Source organism: Amblyomma mixtum, chromosome 4 (genome assembly GCF_055824585.1).
Source record: "Amblyomma mixtum isolate Tamu chromosome 4, ASM5582458v1, whole genome shotgun sequence".
Lineage (NCBI taxonomy): Eukaryota > Metazoa > Arthropoda > Arachnida > Ixodida > Ixodidae > Amblyomma > Amblyomma mixtum.
In genome coordinates this window covers 150,840,585-150,854,220 of record NC_143015.1, presented here as the reverse complement: position 1 = coordinate 150,854,220, position 13,636 = coordinate 150,840,585, and the positions used below count along the sequence as shown (strand labels likewise).

Here is a 13,636-nt window from a genome sequence, read left to right as displayed (position 1 = left end):
ACACGGTGCCTTCGTTCACTCCCAACTTCCTCCCTTCCTTTACGGCGAGGTTCAGGTGTCTACCGAGATATGCGAGACAGATACATTTCCTTTCCTCAAAACCCAATTCACCGACGAGCAAGGCGTAAAGCCGAACTGGCGATGGCGTTCTGTGGACTCCCTGGCAGCGTTGCAAGACGCTGTCGCGCTCCAAGACGCTGTCGCGCTCCACTCTTAGACGCGCAGCTTAACATCTTAACCACGCATCAGTGACACAAGCAGCAACACTGCGCGTAAGGCTTCTGCCTCACTGCATTTTAGGTCAACAAAGTGCCCCCTGATTTTTCTTTCATCTTTCACTCCCTTCTTTATCCCTTCCCTTACGGTGCGGTTCAGGTGTGCATGGACATACAGATAGACGCTGCGTGATTTCCTTTTAAGAGAATTGTATTGGGCACAAAGGTACAAAACGGCGTCTATTGTCGCCCGACACACAAAGAAACAGAAGCGCGACTATTATCGCCCGACACACAGAAATGTTACAGAACAGCGACTATTGTCGCCCGCCACATTAATTTAAACCAATTTTAGAGTGTGTGACTTGTATATTAGCGTTAAGTTGTTGTTGCGGCTGAGAGAAGAATGAAAAGGAAAGTGCACGGGCCTGCCAACTGGCTCCAGCCGAGCCGCCACCGCTGCCACGTGCAGAGAGAGGAGAGTTAAAAGATCAGAGGAAAAAGCAAAAGGAAGGAAAAGACGCCCGCCGCAGCAACAACCGCGTCCGCTGACGCGGACACTGGCTGAAAAAAACAGATAAGCGGCCGCAGCCGCGCTTCGTCACCACCTGAATAATGCTCTCTTATTTATTAGCGTTGGTTGGTTGGTTGCGACTGAGAGAAGGATGAAAAGGAAAAGTGCACGGGCCTGCCAACTGGCTCAAGCCGAGCCGGCACCGCTGCCACGTGCAGACAGAAGTGAGTTGAATGAAAAGAGGACAGAGCAAAAGCGAGAGTAAAGACGCGCGTCGCAACAACCGCGTCCGCCGGAACGGACGCTGCCTGAAAAAACATATACGGCCGCAGCCCGAAGGCTGCAAACCGAATGCCTCTCCCTATATTAGCGTTACTCACGGACGCGTTAGTATAAAACGCGAGGTCATTCAAGTGGAACCAGTGAAAAAAAAATTGCTGAGGCTCAGCTTTGCTAAGCCTGGGGAATGCGAAGATATTAGTGGCTAGGCTTGGTAATACATGGCTTTCCTTGGTTGAATACTTGGTCATTTTAATACAACCACTAGAAGCCTTCGTCGTGGGGGAAGACAACGGCATGGCTACAGCGGAACGCCGACTAACCCCGAGACGCGCGTTGGGTGAGCGCCTGGATTGCCACGGAAGCCGCGTCCGCCTGCCCGGTGGAGCGAGCGTTTCACCTACACCGAGTGTGAACGCGCGTTCGAAATGCGCGGGAATGCGCGGGTGTGACGGCTAGGGGTCCCACGGCGACAGCGCGAGGTGGAGGCCGGCTCTCTCATCCGATGTCACGTGGTGTGACGTCACGGTGTCACGTGGTGTCACGGCTAGGGGTCCCACGGCGACGGCGTGAGTGGTAGCTCTAGCAATATGCTTCGCATAAAAAAAACACGAGCTCATTCAAGTGGAACCAGTAGCGAGCGCGGCTTCGGCCGCTTATATTTTTTTTTTCAGCCAGCGTCCGCTACGGCAGACGCGGTTGTTGCGACTCGAGTCTTTTTCTCTCTGTTTTTATCTTTCCTCATATCTTTCAACTCTCTATCTGCAAGTGGCAGCGGTGGCGGCTCGGCTTGAGCCAGTAGGCAAGCCCGTGCACTTTCCTTTTCATCCTTCTCTCAGTCGCAACCAAGTGGAACCAGTGAGTGGCACCATTGATACACAGATTGTGGACCACCTATCTGGCGTAGAAAGTTCGGATAGTATCAAACGATTCAGCGCGTTACGAAGTGCGTCACGAAGCAGTTTGTATGTTAGCTGCAGCCGAATCAAAGCGTAGCTTATGACAGAGATTCGCACCGACGACCTTTGGTTCCCCTAACCATGACTTCTTCAAACTTCAAATGCCCATTACGGCCAAACTAATTGACGTAGGACATTCGAAGCGGTGTCAAACGATTGGTCTTCTTGTGCTGTATACTCTGGAATAAAAAAGTAGATATTCGGAAATAACAAAAAAATTACCGAATATAGTGAACATGCTGACGCAATATTTGTTCGATATTGCTAACGCTCGATACTCTTATTCTGCCTCAGTGGTTTGCTCTTTTTCATTTTACTTCTGTGAAATGGAACAAGCGTGGTCGTGTTACAGTTACAGCTTTTCATTCATTTTATACCCACACTGCTTTCATGACATCACCTGTTTTGTTGTTGTTACGACGTTGCTATCCTACACACTTACCTGCAGTTTGTATGCACTGATAGCTTTTACAGACCTTCCCCCTCCCACCTTTTAATGCGAATGCTGGCAACTAAAGAACAAAACTAAAAACTTGTTTACTAATAGTGGTTAGCGCAAAGGGCAGTACTTGCAAATGGAAATGACGTAGCATCTTTAATTATTCGCCCGTATGTATTAGAGGAAGATGTATATGTAGATGTATCATACTCTAACGTCGAAGATTTGCGGTGCAGCATATTCTTTTACAGTGACTGATATACCAGGGGCTTCTGTGTGAGCCGTAGGGTTTTTTTGAAGAGTGTACTGATCCATGAGTCGGGAGACATTAACTCCGTACACGTTTTTTTATTTTAGCCACAATGGTGATAGACGCCATCAAGAAAAAGATAAATTAAGGAAGGGACAACATTACTGATCACCAAAAAGGTATCTCAGCTGTAGTCAAGGTTAGCTCTTCGAATACATGAGACAGAAAGCTCGAAAATAAAATATGCTGCTTCTGTTTCTTAGGGCGTGAATAAAGTAATAAATCAGATGACTGCATAAACCTGGCGAAAAATTCGCTGTGGTTCGACCAATGGCCATCCCGAGTAGAGCTGCGGAAGCAACGGCGCGGCAATCGCAGCGGCGGCGGCATCTCAGGGGGCACTTTGACTGTCGAAAGTGCGTAGAGGGGAAAGCATTTTCCGCACCACTTTGACTGCCTCTGTGGCACTGGTGACGTCACCGCTGGATGACGTCCGACTTAATAATGACTAATTACTAATTAATGTAATTACTGATGACTGACGAAAAACTGATTAAATGCTAATTAATGACGCTTAAGCTTCGCCTTTCGGAGTGGAACGCGACAGCGTGTTGTAGCGCTGCCAGGGAGTCCACGGAACGCCACCACCCGTTCGGCGCAATGCCTTGCCCTTTGAACGCAACGCTTTTTTGAGGAAAGGAAATGGCGCAGTAATTCTCTGTCATCTCGATAGACACCCCTCATCCGTTTGTAGAAGGGAGGAAGTGGAAGTGAAAGAAGAAAGAGGGGCCGTAGTGAAGGAAATGAAAATTGTGTTTGAGGAAAAGAAGTTACGCAGTAACTGTCTCACACTCGCTCCTCGCGCATGCGCAATTGGGATTCTCCGGGGCTCTTCGAAATCGCTCACACCTAGCGGAGGGGCTCTCAAAAGTCACAACTTTCATCAAATTCGTTCGTAGTCTCGCAACGTATTGACCTAGTACGGTATCTCAGTGCATTCAAAATAGCAAACTAGACTAGCTGTAACCACTTTGTAGCCGACATGCAAGAGATGGATGGGAAAATCAATAGGAGAGTGTAACCTCAAGGAAGATTGCGCAGTATTTTTTTAAGGCGCATAAAAGTTTCATCAGAAGTGTCACATATAACATCGGTTTATTTACTGCACAGAGCCAGGGCGATCAAAGCGCTTTTCCTCGTAACAATCACGTTCGCAACTTTATGGCTTCTGTCAGTGCACATGCAGGCACTGCGTAGGCGTTCGCGCATCGAAATGCGTGCGCCGTCAAGGACAGTGCAAGTGCTATAATATACGCGACCGAGGCTGCGTTCCAGATTCCTAGGAAAAGAGTATAAGACACCATTGTAATTGCTTGCTGCTCGTTAAGGTTACAACTGTACATGAGACATCGTGAAGCACGAACAAATGATGTGCCGAAAGAACACCCCCTTTCCTTGTGCGGGATGATTTACAAACCTTCAGGTGATCTGAAAAAATTTGGTTCTTTCTTGTTTTTTTGAGCACGTATTGAATGCGTTTGCGTTTGAGACTGGGCTTCGAGTGCTGCGAGTTGTAATTACCCGTGTAGTCAGCTCGCTTTCGCCCGAGGGTGCAGCATTGGGGTAGAAAGGAGAAATCACTTGCTTTATAAGAGCACCCGAGCACTTCGTTATGGCCAGTGTGACGACGTAAGCTTCCAGAACAGCACCCCACAAGTGCTAGCAAGGAAACGGGAAGAACTTTCGAGATGAAGAGCGTCATACTCATTTTTTGCATTCTGCTGATTTCATTCGGTATGGCACCCTCTATTCTCCTTACGTCTAATTTGATGTCGCCTTTACAACCGAGTAGTGTTGAAAGTCAGTTTTTCGAAGATAATGTGTTCCCTAATGCCTGGCTGTTGAAAGACTTCCTGTCCATGAGTCAGCTATTCAAGGTTATGGTCTAGAAAGTCAGCTCTAGAGCGAGGCATATATTCGTGCGCAGTTAACCGAAAGAACATATATGAAGAATGCCCACATCGGAGGGTGAGGCGCCTGCAAGGAAAAGTGTTTATGGCACATATGGTTTTTTTTTATTCTCCTGCAGATTGAGTTTTTGTCCGTTTTCAACAAAAGCAGATGTAGTGGTTGACTAAATGCAACGGACGATTCGGAGCTTACTCAGACTGTGCTTCAGGGCTGTGAGAGCAAGTCAAGGACAATTGCAGTGCATATAAATGACCTGCGGTGCTGTAAAAACGCTGTAAAAACAATGTATAAACTCAATGCCTTCCAATTCATCAACAATAGAAGAACTTCACGCAAAGGTATCACTGCAGCTTGCAATTTCTTCTCTTTGCTTTTTCAGTCATCCTTGAAACAGATGCCCACAAGAAAAGGTATGTAGTGCGAACGTTATTTCGTTCACGCTTTCCCCGAAAGAAAGAAGCTAGCGGGATGGTTTTGAACAGAATGTAATAGTCAGTGACGAATGATGCAAATTACTGCGAAAATACGCGAAAATCAATCCTTTAAAAAGCACATTCCCACCTGTGTGTAAAAAAAAAAACAGTTCCAGGAAACATAGCTGAAATCAGACATTTTACTTCACTTCCAATTCAATAACATGAGTGGGCACCTAATATTAAATTTTTTTTAAAGGCAAGCTGCGGCTAAAGCTTCCTGCAAATGAGTTCCAAATGCACTCTTGTTTTTTTATGATATATGTAACCCTTCCTGGTCCCTCTGGTCTACATTAGCAGCCATTAGGACTAGATATAAAGATTCCACTGTCGAATTTATTTTGCAGGCCAATTCATGATAAGTGTATTTTTCAGTGCACTAGAGTCTAGGTCGTGACGCGATGCTACAACTATTATGGTAATTGCGTGGTCACATGTTATATGAGTCAGGCTATATTTTGTGCATATCCTACGGGAAAAAATGCTGCATAAGAAGAGCCAGGGCTTTGGAAATATTTGAGACATTTAACACCCGAAACCCAAAAAGGAATGCAATGACTATACATTTATTTATTGCACACCTCAAGACTTTTCCAAAAGAGGCGTTGCATGAAGGGTGCGGCATATAAAAATGCTCTCTAAACAGCAAATGTACATCGCGGTGTTCTGCCTGCACTTGTCACCGCCTAGATACCGACCAGCATGCGAGACATGATACGCTTTAATCAGAATGCATGTAGGATATTCATGCGTATTATTATTTGGATAAGTGTAGGCCCTTATGTTTTTGTATGACCTTACTATCAAAGTTGCTTCGAGGTTTGTATCTTTGAGTTACCACAAGGAAAGACATTGAAAACTGAATATTGCTTTTGAGGAATGATTCGTTTCCTCTTCATCTCGTTTCGATGTCGATTCCAGGACTCCTTCCGCTTAGCAGACTTGTCGCCGTCTATGCTGCCGCCTCAACTGTGGTTGCTGTGCACGCGAGCTCTCCTTTTAAATTCTCCGACATGTTATAAGGCATGCGACACAGCTTGCGAAGCGAGCTCAGGCGAGCGTATCGACGAGGCAAGCGGTGTGACGTCATACCGCATCCGCAGCGAGGCGCGCGCTGTGACGTCATTCCAGATGGCGCGGCGAGCGCGCGGCGTCCGCCAGCTGCCGCGGTTGCTAGGCGACGGCTCAAGGTCGGTCTCTGTGCCTCCTCGGAGCACCGCCACAGCGAAATCGCAAGTTCGTGGCCAATGTAGCTTTCGCTACAAAAAAGTGTCTCTTCTTACGTGAAAGTCGGACATCTGTACGCCATTAGTTCGAATGTATACATGCTGACATCCACACGGCCCGCATTTGCAATGCTGACGAGTTGCACTCTGTTTCGGATCATGCAATTTATTTATGCCTGCCTGCAGAACAAAGTAAAAATTCAAGAAAACATTGTGCATGTGCTTTTTTTTCATTTCAGGACAACGACACCTAAAGGTGAGTAAATTAACTTGTAAAAAGGAAAAAGATAGGCGCCGTAGGTTTTATTTCGAAAGAACTAGTAAGAGCATATAACATGGGCTGTACAGAATAGGGGTTGTAAGCGTCAATAAATAAATAGAGAGGAAAGAAGAAACAAGATTCTCAAACAGAGATACAAAATATATATAACTGACAGCGACATTCTCCCTGTAACAAATTGATCCATTTAAGAAGAGCACTGTCGTTTGACCTGCTGGAACAAGATCGTCGTACTTTTCTTAAAGATAAGAACAAATCTATATAACATTTTTTTCTCTTACTTATTTCTCTCTCGATACATTCAGTGAACAGCGTTGAGCAGGCAGCGCAAAAGCTGATTAGGCCGGGCGAAATGCATGCTCTCTGATTGTAATACAGTATATACGGACGACACAATAGAAGCGTTAAATACTAATATAGAAACTTACTCTATCACAAAGTTAAGACGTAATTCTGATAAGTAGTAGTTCATTCTTCACTGTTTGTTTTGCAGTAAGAAGAGTTACGGGCTGAAGCTTATGTTTGCCTCTTTTTCTCTGTCCTTTCATGATATCTAGCGCAACAGGGCCGTGCGTAAGTATGGCAGAATATTGTAATGCTGGTTTTTAATTGACATAAAATTTCTCAAGAAATTCCCAGGGTTTCCACCTCTACACGTATGTCTGTGCTCAGGTGGGCGTTAGTGGTAAGGGTTTTCTCGAGCAAAAAAAATAAAAGTTTACCTTCTGAAACTAAATCTTTTCTTACACTTCGGGGTACCCTGAAAATTTACGATTTGTCAAGACGACAAGAATAGATTATACTCCTCCTCTTCAGGCGTATCTGCAATTCTGACTCTGCTGTAAGGCCGACATACGCGCCCACGCGAAGAACACTTTAATAATTAATATCTCTGCCAAAGCAGCTTACCCGGCTGTTGAGAGCAGATTGATTAGCAAGTAAGGAAGCGAAACCTTATAGTTATTTTTTTTTTAGGCTGTTGAATCGCTTCCGCTGCTTTGGCGTACCGGGGAAGGGTGGTGGTGAAAACATTTATTAAAAGGGAAAGGAGGATGTTTGGATCAGCCCTTAAGGGACTGATCCTTACTAACACTAGGTGGAGGTCCCTAGTATGGGACCCCGGGGAACGCAGTCAGGAATCACACAAGAATCCAAAGGACAATTTGGATTCTACTTATTCCAGAGACCTCCGCTACCGCTCCTCTTTCATTCTTTCTTCTTTCACTCCCTCCTTCCTCCCTTCCCATACAACGCGGCTCGGGTGTCCACCGAGATATGTGAGACAGATACTGCGCCATTTCTTCTCAAAAACCAGTTTTCAATTTCCAGTTTATAATTATTGCTTCATGTTCCTCGGCGGATGAGTGGTTAGAGCACTCGGCTACTGAGCCGGAGTATCCGGGTTCGAACCCGACCGCGGCGGCAGCGTTTCGATGGAGGCGAAACGCAAAAAGGCGCCCGTGTGCTGTGTGGTGTCAGAGCACGTTAAAGGTCCCCAGGTGGTCGAAATTATTCCGGAGCCCTCCACTACGGCACCTCTACCTTTTATTTTCTTTCAGTCCTTCCATTACGGCGCGGTTCAGGTGTCCACCGAGATATGTGAGACAGACGCAGCGCCATTTTTTTTCCTAAAAACTAATTTTAATTTTTATCATGTTCCTCCTGCAGATCTGCATGAGGAGCGTCCATAGCCAAGACAAATGCCGTATCTGGGCACTTTTTTCAGATATGGCGGGGAGAGCTCTTGACCATTGATATTAGGGAAAGTAACGTCTCTAGTTACTCTACCATTAGCGTGTCACAAGCAAGCAGCCTAAGAAACGATGGCCGGAAACGCAATTTATGCAACGCCTTTATGCTATGAGCAATCGTTAATCGCAATTTGTCGACATCTGCTAACACCGCGATGGCAACGACGACCACCTGTCGTAAAGAAGTGCCCAGCATGAGGGCATTTCAGCCCTCTTTTTCTTTCAGGAAGACATTTTCTCGCGTCCGGAAAAAGCTTATTTATTTATAGATACTGCGATCTTGTACAGATCATAGCAGGGTGGGACAAGACAAAATACGAGCATATAAACACACACAAATTCACAACATTTACAGGCACTTTTCAAACAGAAGTAAAGAATTTTGATTAACAGTCTCGCTATTAAGTTTGTTCCGGTCAGTAATTGTCCTCGGAAAAAAAGAATACTTAAAGTAGTTATTTCGCGCGTTCAAAGGGGTTATTGTTAGTGCATGCCTTTGTCTCGTGTTATAACCTGAGGAGTAAGAAAAATACTTAGAGGTATCAACTTTATAATGTCCTTTTATAAGCTTTTATAAGCTTCTTGCTTTCCATGCATTTTTTACGTTTCAAACAACTTACATGTTTTATTCTTTCATTCTCACTGCCACTAAATAGTGCGGTAGAGAAAGGGACGAGGACATGGCATTCTTGACAACACAGAATGAACGAGAATAAACAATGATTCTATTGGGCAACGTTTAGGCGAGAAGATTTGTATTGGGGTCCACGTGTTTTTTTTTTTCCCCCGACGCGTTGCCGAGCACGCAGATGTTAAGCCAACCCCCCCTCTCTCCCCCCGTTGTGGGCTCTGTCATTTTTGTGCTATCTTCTGAATGCAAACTTACCTGTATATACATTATATGCTATCTTTACCGACGTGTCCGAGAGTTTCCGCTCAACCTTTGCACCAACATTTGATCTTGTTGTTAGTGTACTGTTTATTAAATTTATCTACATTATCGAATAGATGTCAAATGACTCAATTTTTTTTTACTTTCATCTTGGCGTAATGTCCTGTTAGGACGCCATTTAGGAATCAATATTAACTACTAAGCACTATTTGCTTCATTGGAATAATTTATTAAATGCATGAATTTCCTCGAGCGAAGCAATGTGTTCACGGCTGCTTGCTATATAAATGTAAGGCCGCAAGAATAGGCGCGGAGCAGTGGTGTCACACAAATGACCCCTTTTGCTGCGTGCAGTAAAAAATACTTGCTTTATTTATTTTCCCGTCATTTCTTATAGGAAAGAAAAGACGACTACGCCCAGGCCGCATAGAGGCCGCGGAGACCGTAAGATATATTCCCATATCAAAATTATACAACTGCTCTACCTTTAGCTAAAAACCACCGAGCTTCATGCATCGCGTGTGGGCCGGGTCAATCAAAGCAATTTATTTACCAGAAAAATCTCGCTGGTCACCCTGGACTAAAAGCTGTGTACATAACGATTACATGACAGTAGCCAACATAAAAAAAACGCTACTTCAACAAAACGCGAAATGCAAACCAAACACAAAATAAGTGATGTACATTGCAATCGCATTAAACTAACGAAAAAGAGAAAAAAAAACACTTTGACAGCAGATATACAGAATCAATATTACGCTATAATATCACAAAAATTAAGACATTCACTAATATAGCACGAAATATAAGCACAACACATAAGGCAAAATGAAAAAGTGCAAATTATACTAGTACGTATAGACTAGAAGTTTGCATTTACATATGCACAAAATGAGTCCTCAACCTCTTGAAATTATAACTGACTGTGTGCTTATAGTTGCTTAGTACATGTGGTAGATTATGAGCCAATGATTGTAGCTTAGGTTTGTTCTGAAATGCGGTATTTCCTATACATTAGTGCTCCAAGTTTTACTGTTTGTACTCGTATAGCCCAAGGACCCAATTTTTCCTAAAAATTTTTATCGCCAGGTGTACAAAAATACGTAACCTGTAGTAATCGAAACTCATATATACGATCAATACGTATCACGATATGTGTACTAACAGCATGCATAGTTGTGTGCATTGGCTGTATATTCGCTACGTGACGGGTTGTTTTGTTCTGAAGAAGTAGAAGTTTATTTATGTTAGTTTTAGTTTTCGTAGCTTCTGCTGAAAGGTTCCGTAAGGCGAGTCCCATAATTCCATATTTTTATCTTGTTTATATGGATTCAGAATGGAGTGTATAGAGTCGGTATGGAATTATAAATGCGTACAGACACTTACGGACACAATATTGCGTTAAAGGAGGTGGTCTGCCAGTCAAAGTGTTGTTCCAAGACCCCCACTCGCCTAAACGTAGATGCGTGGGGCGCCTCTAATGTGGACGCAGAAAGCTCTGGATTCTACGAAAACAAAGCAGAAAGAGACAAAACTGCGCCGTCGTGCCGCCTCGGTGTAAGTCCACCCAAGTGTTGCCCGTATATCTTGTCGGTGTTCAGTCAAGTCGCTCTGATGTGCACGTTCCCAATGCGAAGGAATGATTTTTTCTTAATTTGCAAGTATTTCGGTGGAGCTTTGTCACTAGTTAATGTTTTCTTCTTTTTTTCTTTTCTGCAGCTAAGAAGTAAGTATCCACCACGACCTCTACAAATCAATTAATTTGTTTTAAAATTACAGGAAAATGACGTGGGTTTGTTTTTCGAGCTTACGCTTTGCAACGGAATGTTTACACATGTCGTCTTTCCCCTGATGATTTCCACCGTACCAAAGAGTGACGTGTAGCTATCCTTCTTCTCCAAATGAGTTTTAGGTTCGCCATTTCTGAGACCTAAGCCCAGGCAATTTTTAATGGCAGTGCCGTGCTTGCAAAGTGCCAGACATGATTTGAAGCGTTGATACTCGCTCGCTGACTAAACATGTAACTTTTTGTACTAACCATTCAGAAGGTTTCATGAAATTACAGATTGATTGATTCCATTCGCATGATTTCCGCCGCGGCGGCTCAGTGGTTATGGCGATCGGCTGCTGATCCGAAAGACGCGGGTTCGATCCCGGCCGCGGCGGTCGAATTTCGATGGACATGAAATTCTAGAGCCCCGTTTACTGTGCGTCGTCAGTGCACGTTAAAGAACCCCAGGTGGTCGAAATCTCCGGAGCCCTTCACTACGGCATCCCTCATAGCCTGAGTCGCTTTGGGACGTTAAACTCCATAAACCAAACCAAACAATTCGCATGATTAGTAACTGAACGTGTGCTAGAATGTTGTCGCTAATGGACTCTTATAGTTTGGCATAAGCAGTGAGCTTGCACTCACAGCTCCCTCGGCGTTGCGAAAGGCGTAAACAGCACCACCACAACGCTTTTAGTTAGCTGTGCGGCAGCGACGCTAGAGACGATAGAAGGATGTATGAATGAATGGATGGCATGGACGTCCTCTTTGAAACGGGGTGGTGGCTGGCACCCCCAGGCTAGGAAATTAAAATGGCCATCAAACGATGTAAAGAAGGCAAAGGGTAAGTGCTGGAATAGTCCAATAAAAAGATACAGCCAAGTCTGAATTCTAGACGAAATGTAGATGTCAAATAGCGAAGAAATCTTTCGTAGGATAATTAAAGATAGAGCGCTATGCTGTTAGAGAGAAAGTATAAAAAAAAATTGACAGGAACGATCAAACATCTGCTTAGCATATCGAATCAGCAGAAGGAATTAACCAAGCTTCGTTAGAGTGTGGAAATGCTCACCCAGATGTCGAACAGGCTTATCGACTCTCCATCGGGCCGTAGAGTTTTTAGGCAATGACGGTAATGGGAATGAACCTGCAGTCAATATTAGTAAAAACCAATTGGAAGGCTGACTGGCTTAAAAGCAGGGCACTGACGTAACAAGACAGTCGGAATTAAAATCCGCGTTGCTTAAAAATAACTAGAATATGTTTTCCTTTGTTTTCAACCGCCACGGCTGAGTGCGAACCCGCGGCGACGGAATTTCAATCAATGGAGGCGAAATTCCAGAGGTCCGTGTACTGACCGATGTCGGTTTGCGTTAAAGAACCCCAGGGGGTAGAAATTTCCGGAGCCCTTCACTACGGCGTCCCTCATAGCCTGAGTCGCTTTGGGACGTTAAGCACACATAAACAATAAACAAATCTTTACTGGAACGCAATGGTTTGTGGAACGCCTATTCCCTCAGAGCCTACCATGTTCAACGTGTTTATGGCTGTCATAGCTCTTACGCGCCTATAAAGATTGTGTGCAATAGTCCTCCTCTCTGACATGAAGATGGCCTATAGGAGGCGTTGTGAGGTATTTCGGGGGCCCTTCACTACTGTGTCCCTCATAGCCTGAGTCGCTTTGGGCGTTAAACTCCGAATACCATAAGCCATTTAGAAGGAAAATTTCTAGATAGTACCTGTAAACCGCACGCATTGGTTAATAAATATAAAACATATAAAAACAAGGAGCACGCTAGCACCCACCACAACCCGTTTCGAACCGGACGCTGCTGCATCCATACATACAATCTATGAATAAACGTCGATACAACGGAACCATGGTTGCGAAATGCCAGTTTCCTGATGGGTTGCAAAGGTACCAAAAATGAAATAGATATCGCTTTAGATTGACATATTTCGCAGTTTTCATCCCTATTGTTTTATTGTTGTTCTATTATTGCTCTATTGTTCTAATCTTGTTTTAAATTAGTCTCGCTGTGCTGAGAAATGCCCGCCATTATCGTTATAGAGATTGAATGGCAAAGCCAATTGCCTTTCTGGCATTTCTGGTTTTTAGCGCCCCTCACAGAAGGAAAACGACACCAAAAGCTCGATTCGCCTTTGAAGGTGAGGACCGGTAAAGTGGAATGCATAGCTGCCTTCTCTGTGCACATTTCGTTTTGCAGCTTGGTCAACGGGTAACGTAATCGCGTCTGTAACAAGGGTGGAGAAGTGCTGAAGCGTGTGCAAATGTGCTTCACTAAAATAGAAGTTTTGCCTAGTTGGCGCTAGTCGTGCGCATTCTGACCGCAAAAGGTCGAACACTGCAGGATGAAAGGCAACACAGGAGCTACGAATGAGATTTAAATGCTTTCTTGAAGGAACAAATTGTATTTATACCAAGAAAATAATGTTAAAACAGGGATGGTAAAAATATAAATTATGCTTCTGGTGCACATTTACCAGTAGAGCCACGAGCAGGTCAACACTGTTTCAAGTAGGTGTTTAAAAATGCCTTTTCACTCGGTTGGAATGAGTAGGAAGCGTTTGTCGGCCATGTTTTCCCATTTTCAC

General features: G+C 44.4%; 1 long non-coding RNA gene across 1 annotated transcript; it reads left to right on the top strand.

Annotated features, from left to right (window-relative positions):
• Positions 1–1,239: 1,239 nt before the first annotated feature.
• On the top strand, positions 1,240–13,264 carry LOC149348772 (uncharacterized). The gene is made up of 6 exons (XR_016282584.1): positions 1,240–1,577; positions 5,007–5,037; positions 6,566–6,582; positions 7,164–7,179; positions 9,647–9,693; positions 13,140–13,264. It is a non-coding gene; the product is annotated as an uncharacterized LOC149348772 (long non-coding RNA).
• The last annotated feature ends 372 nt before the right edge of the window (positions 13,265–13,636 follow it).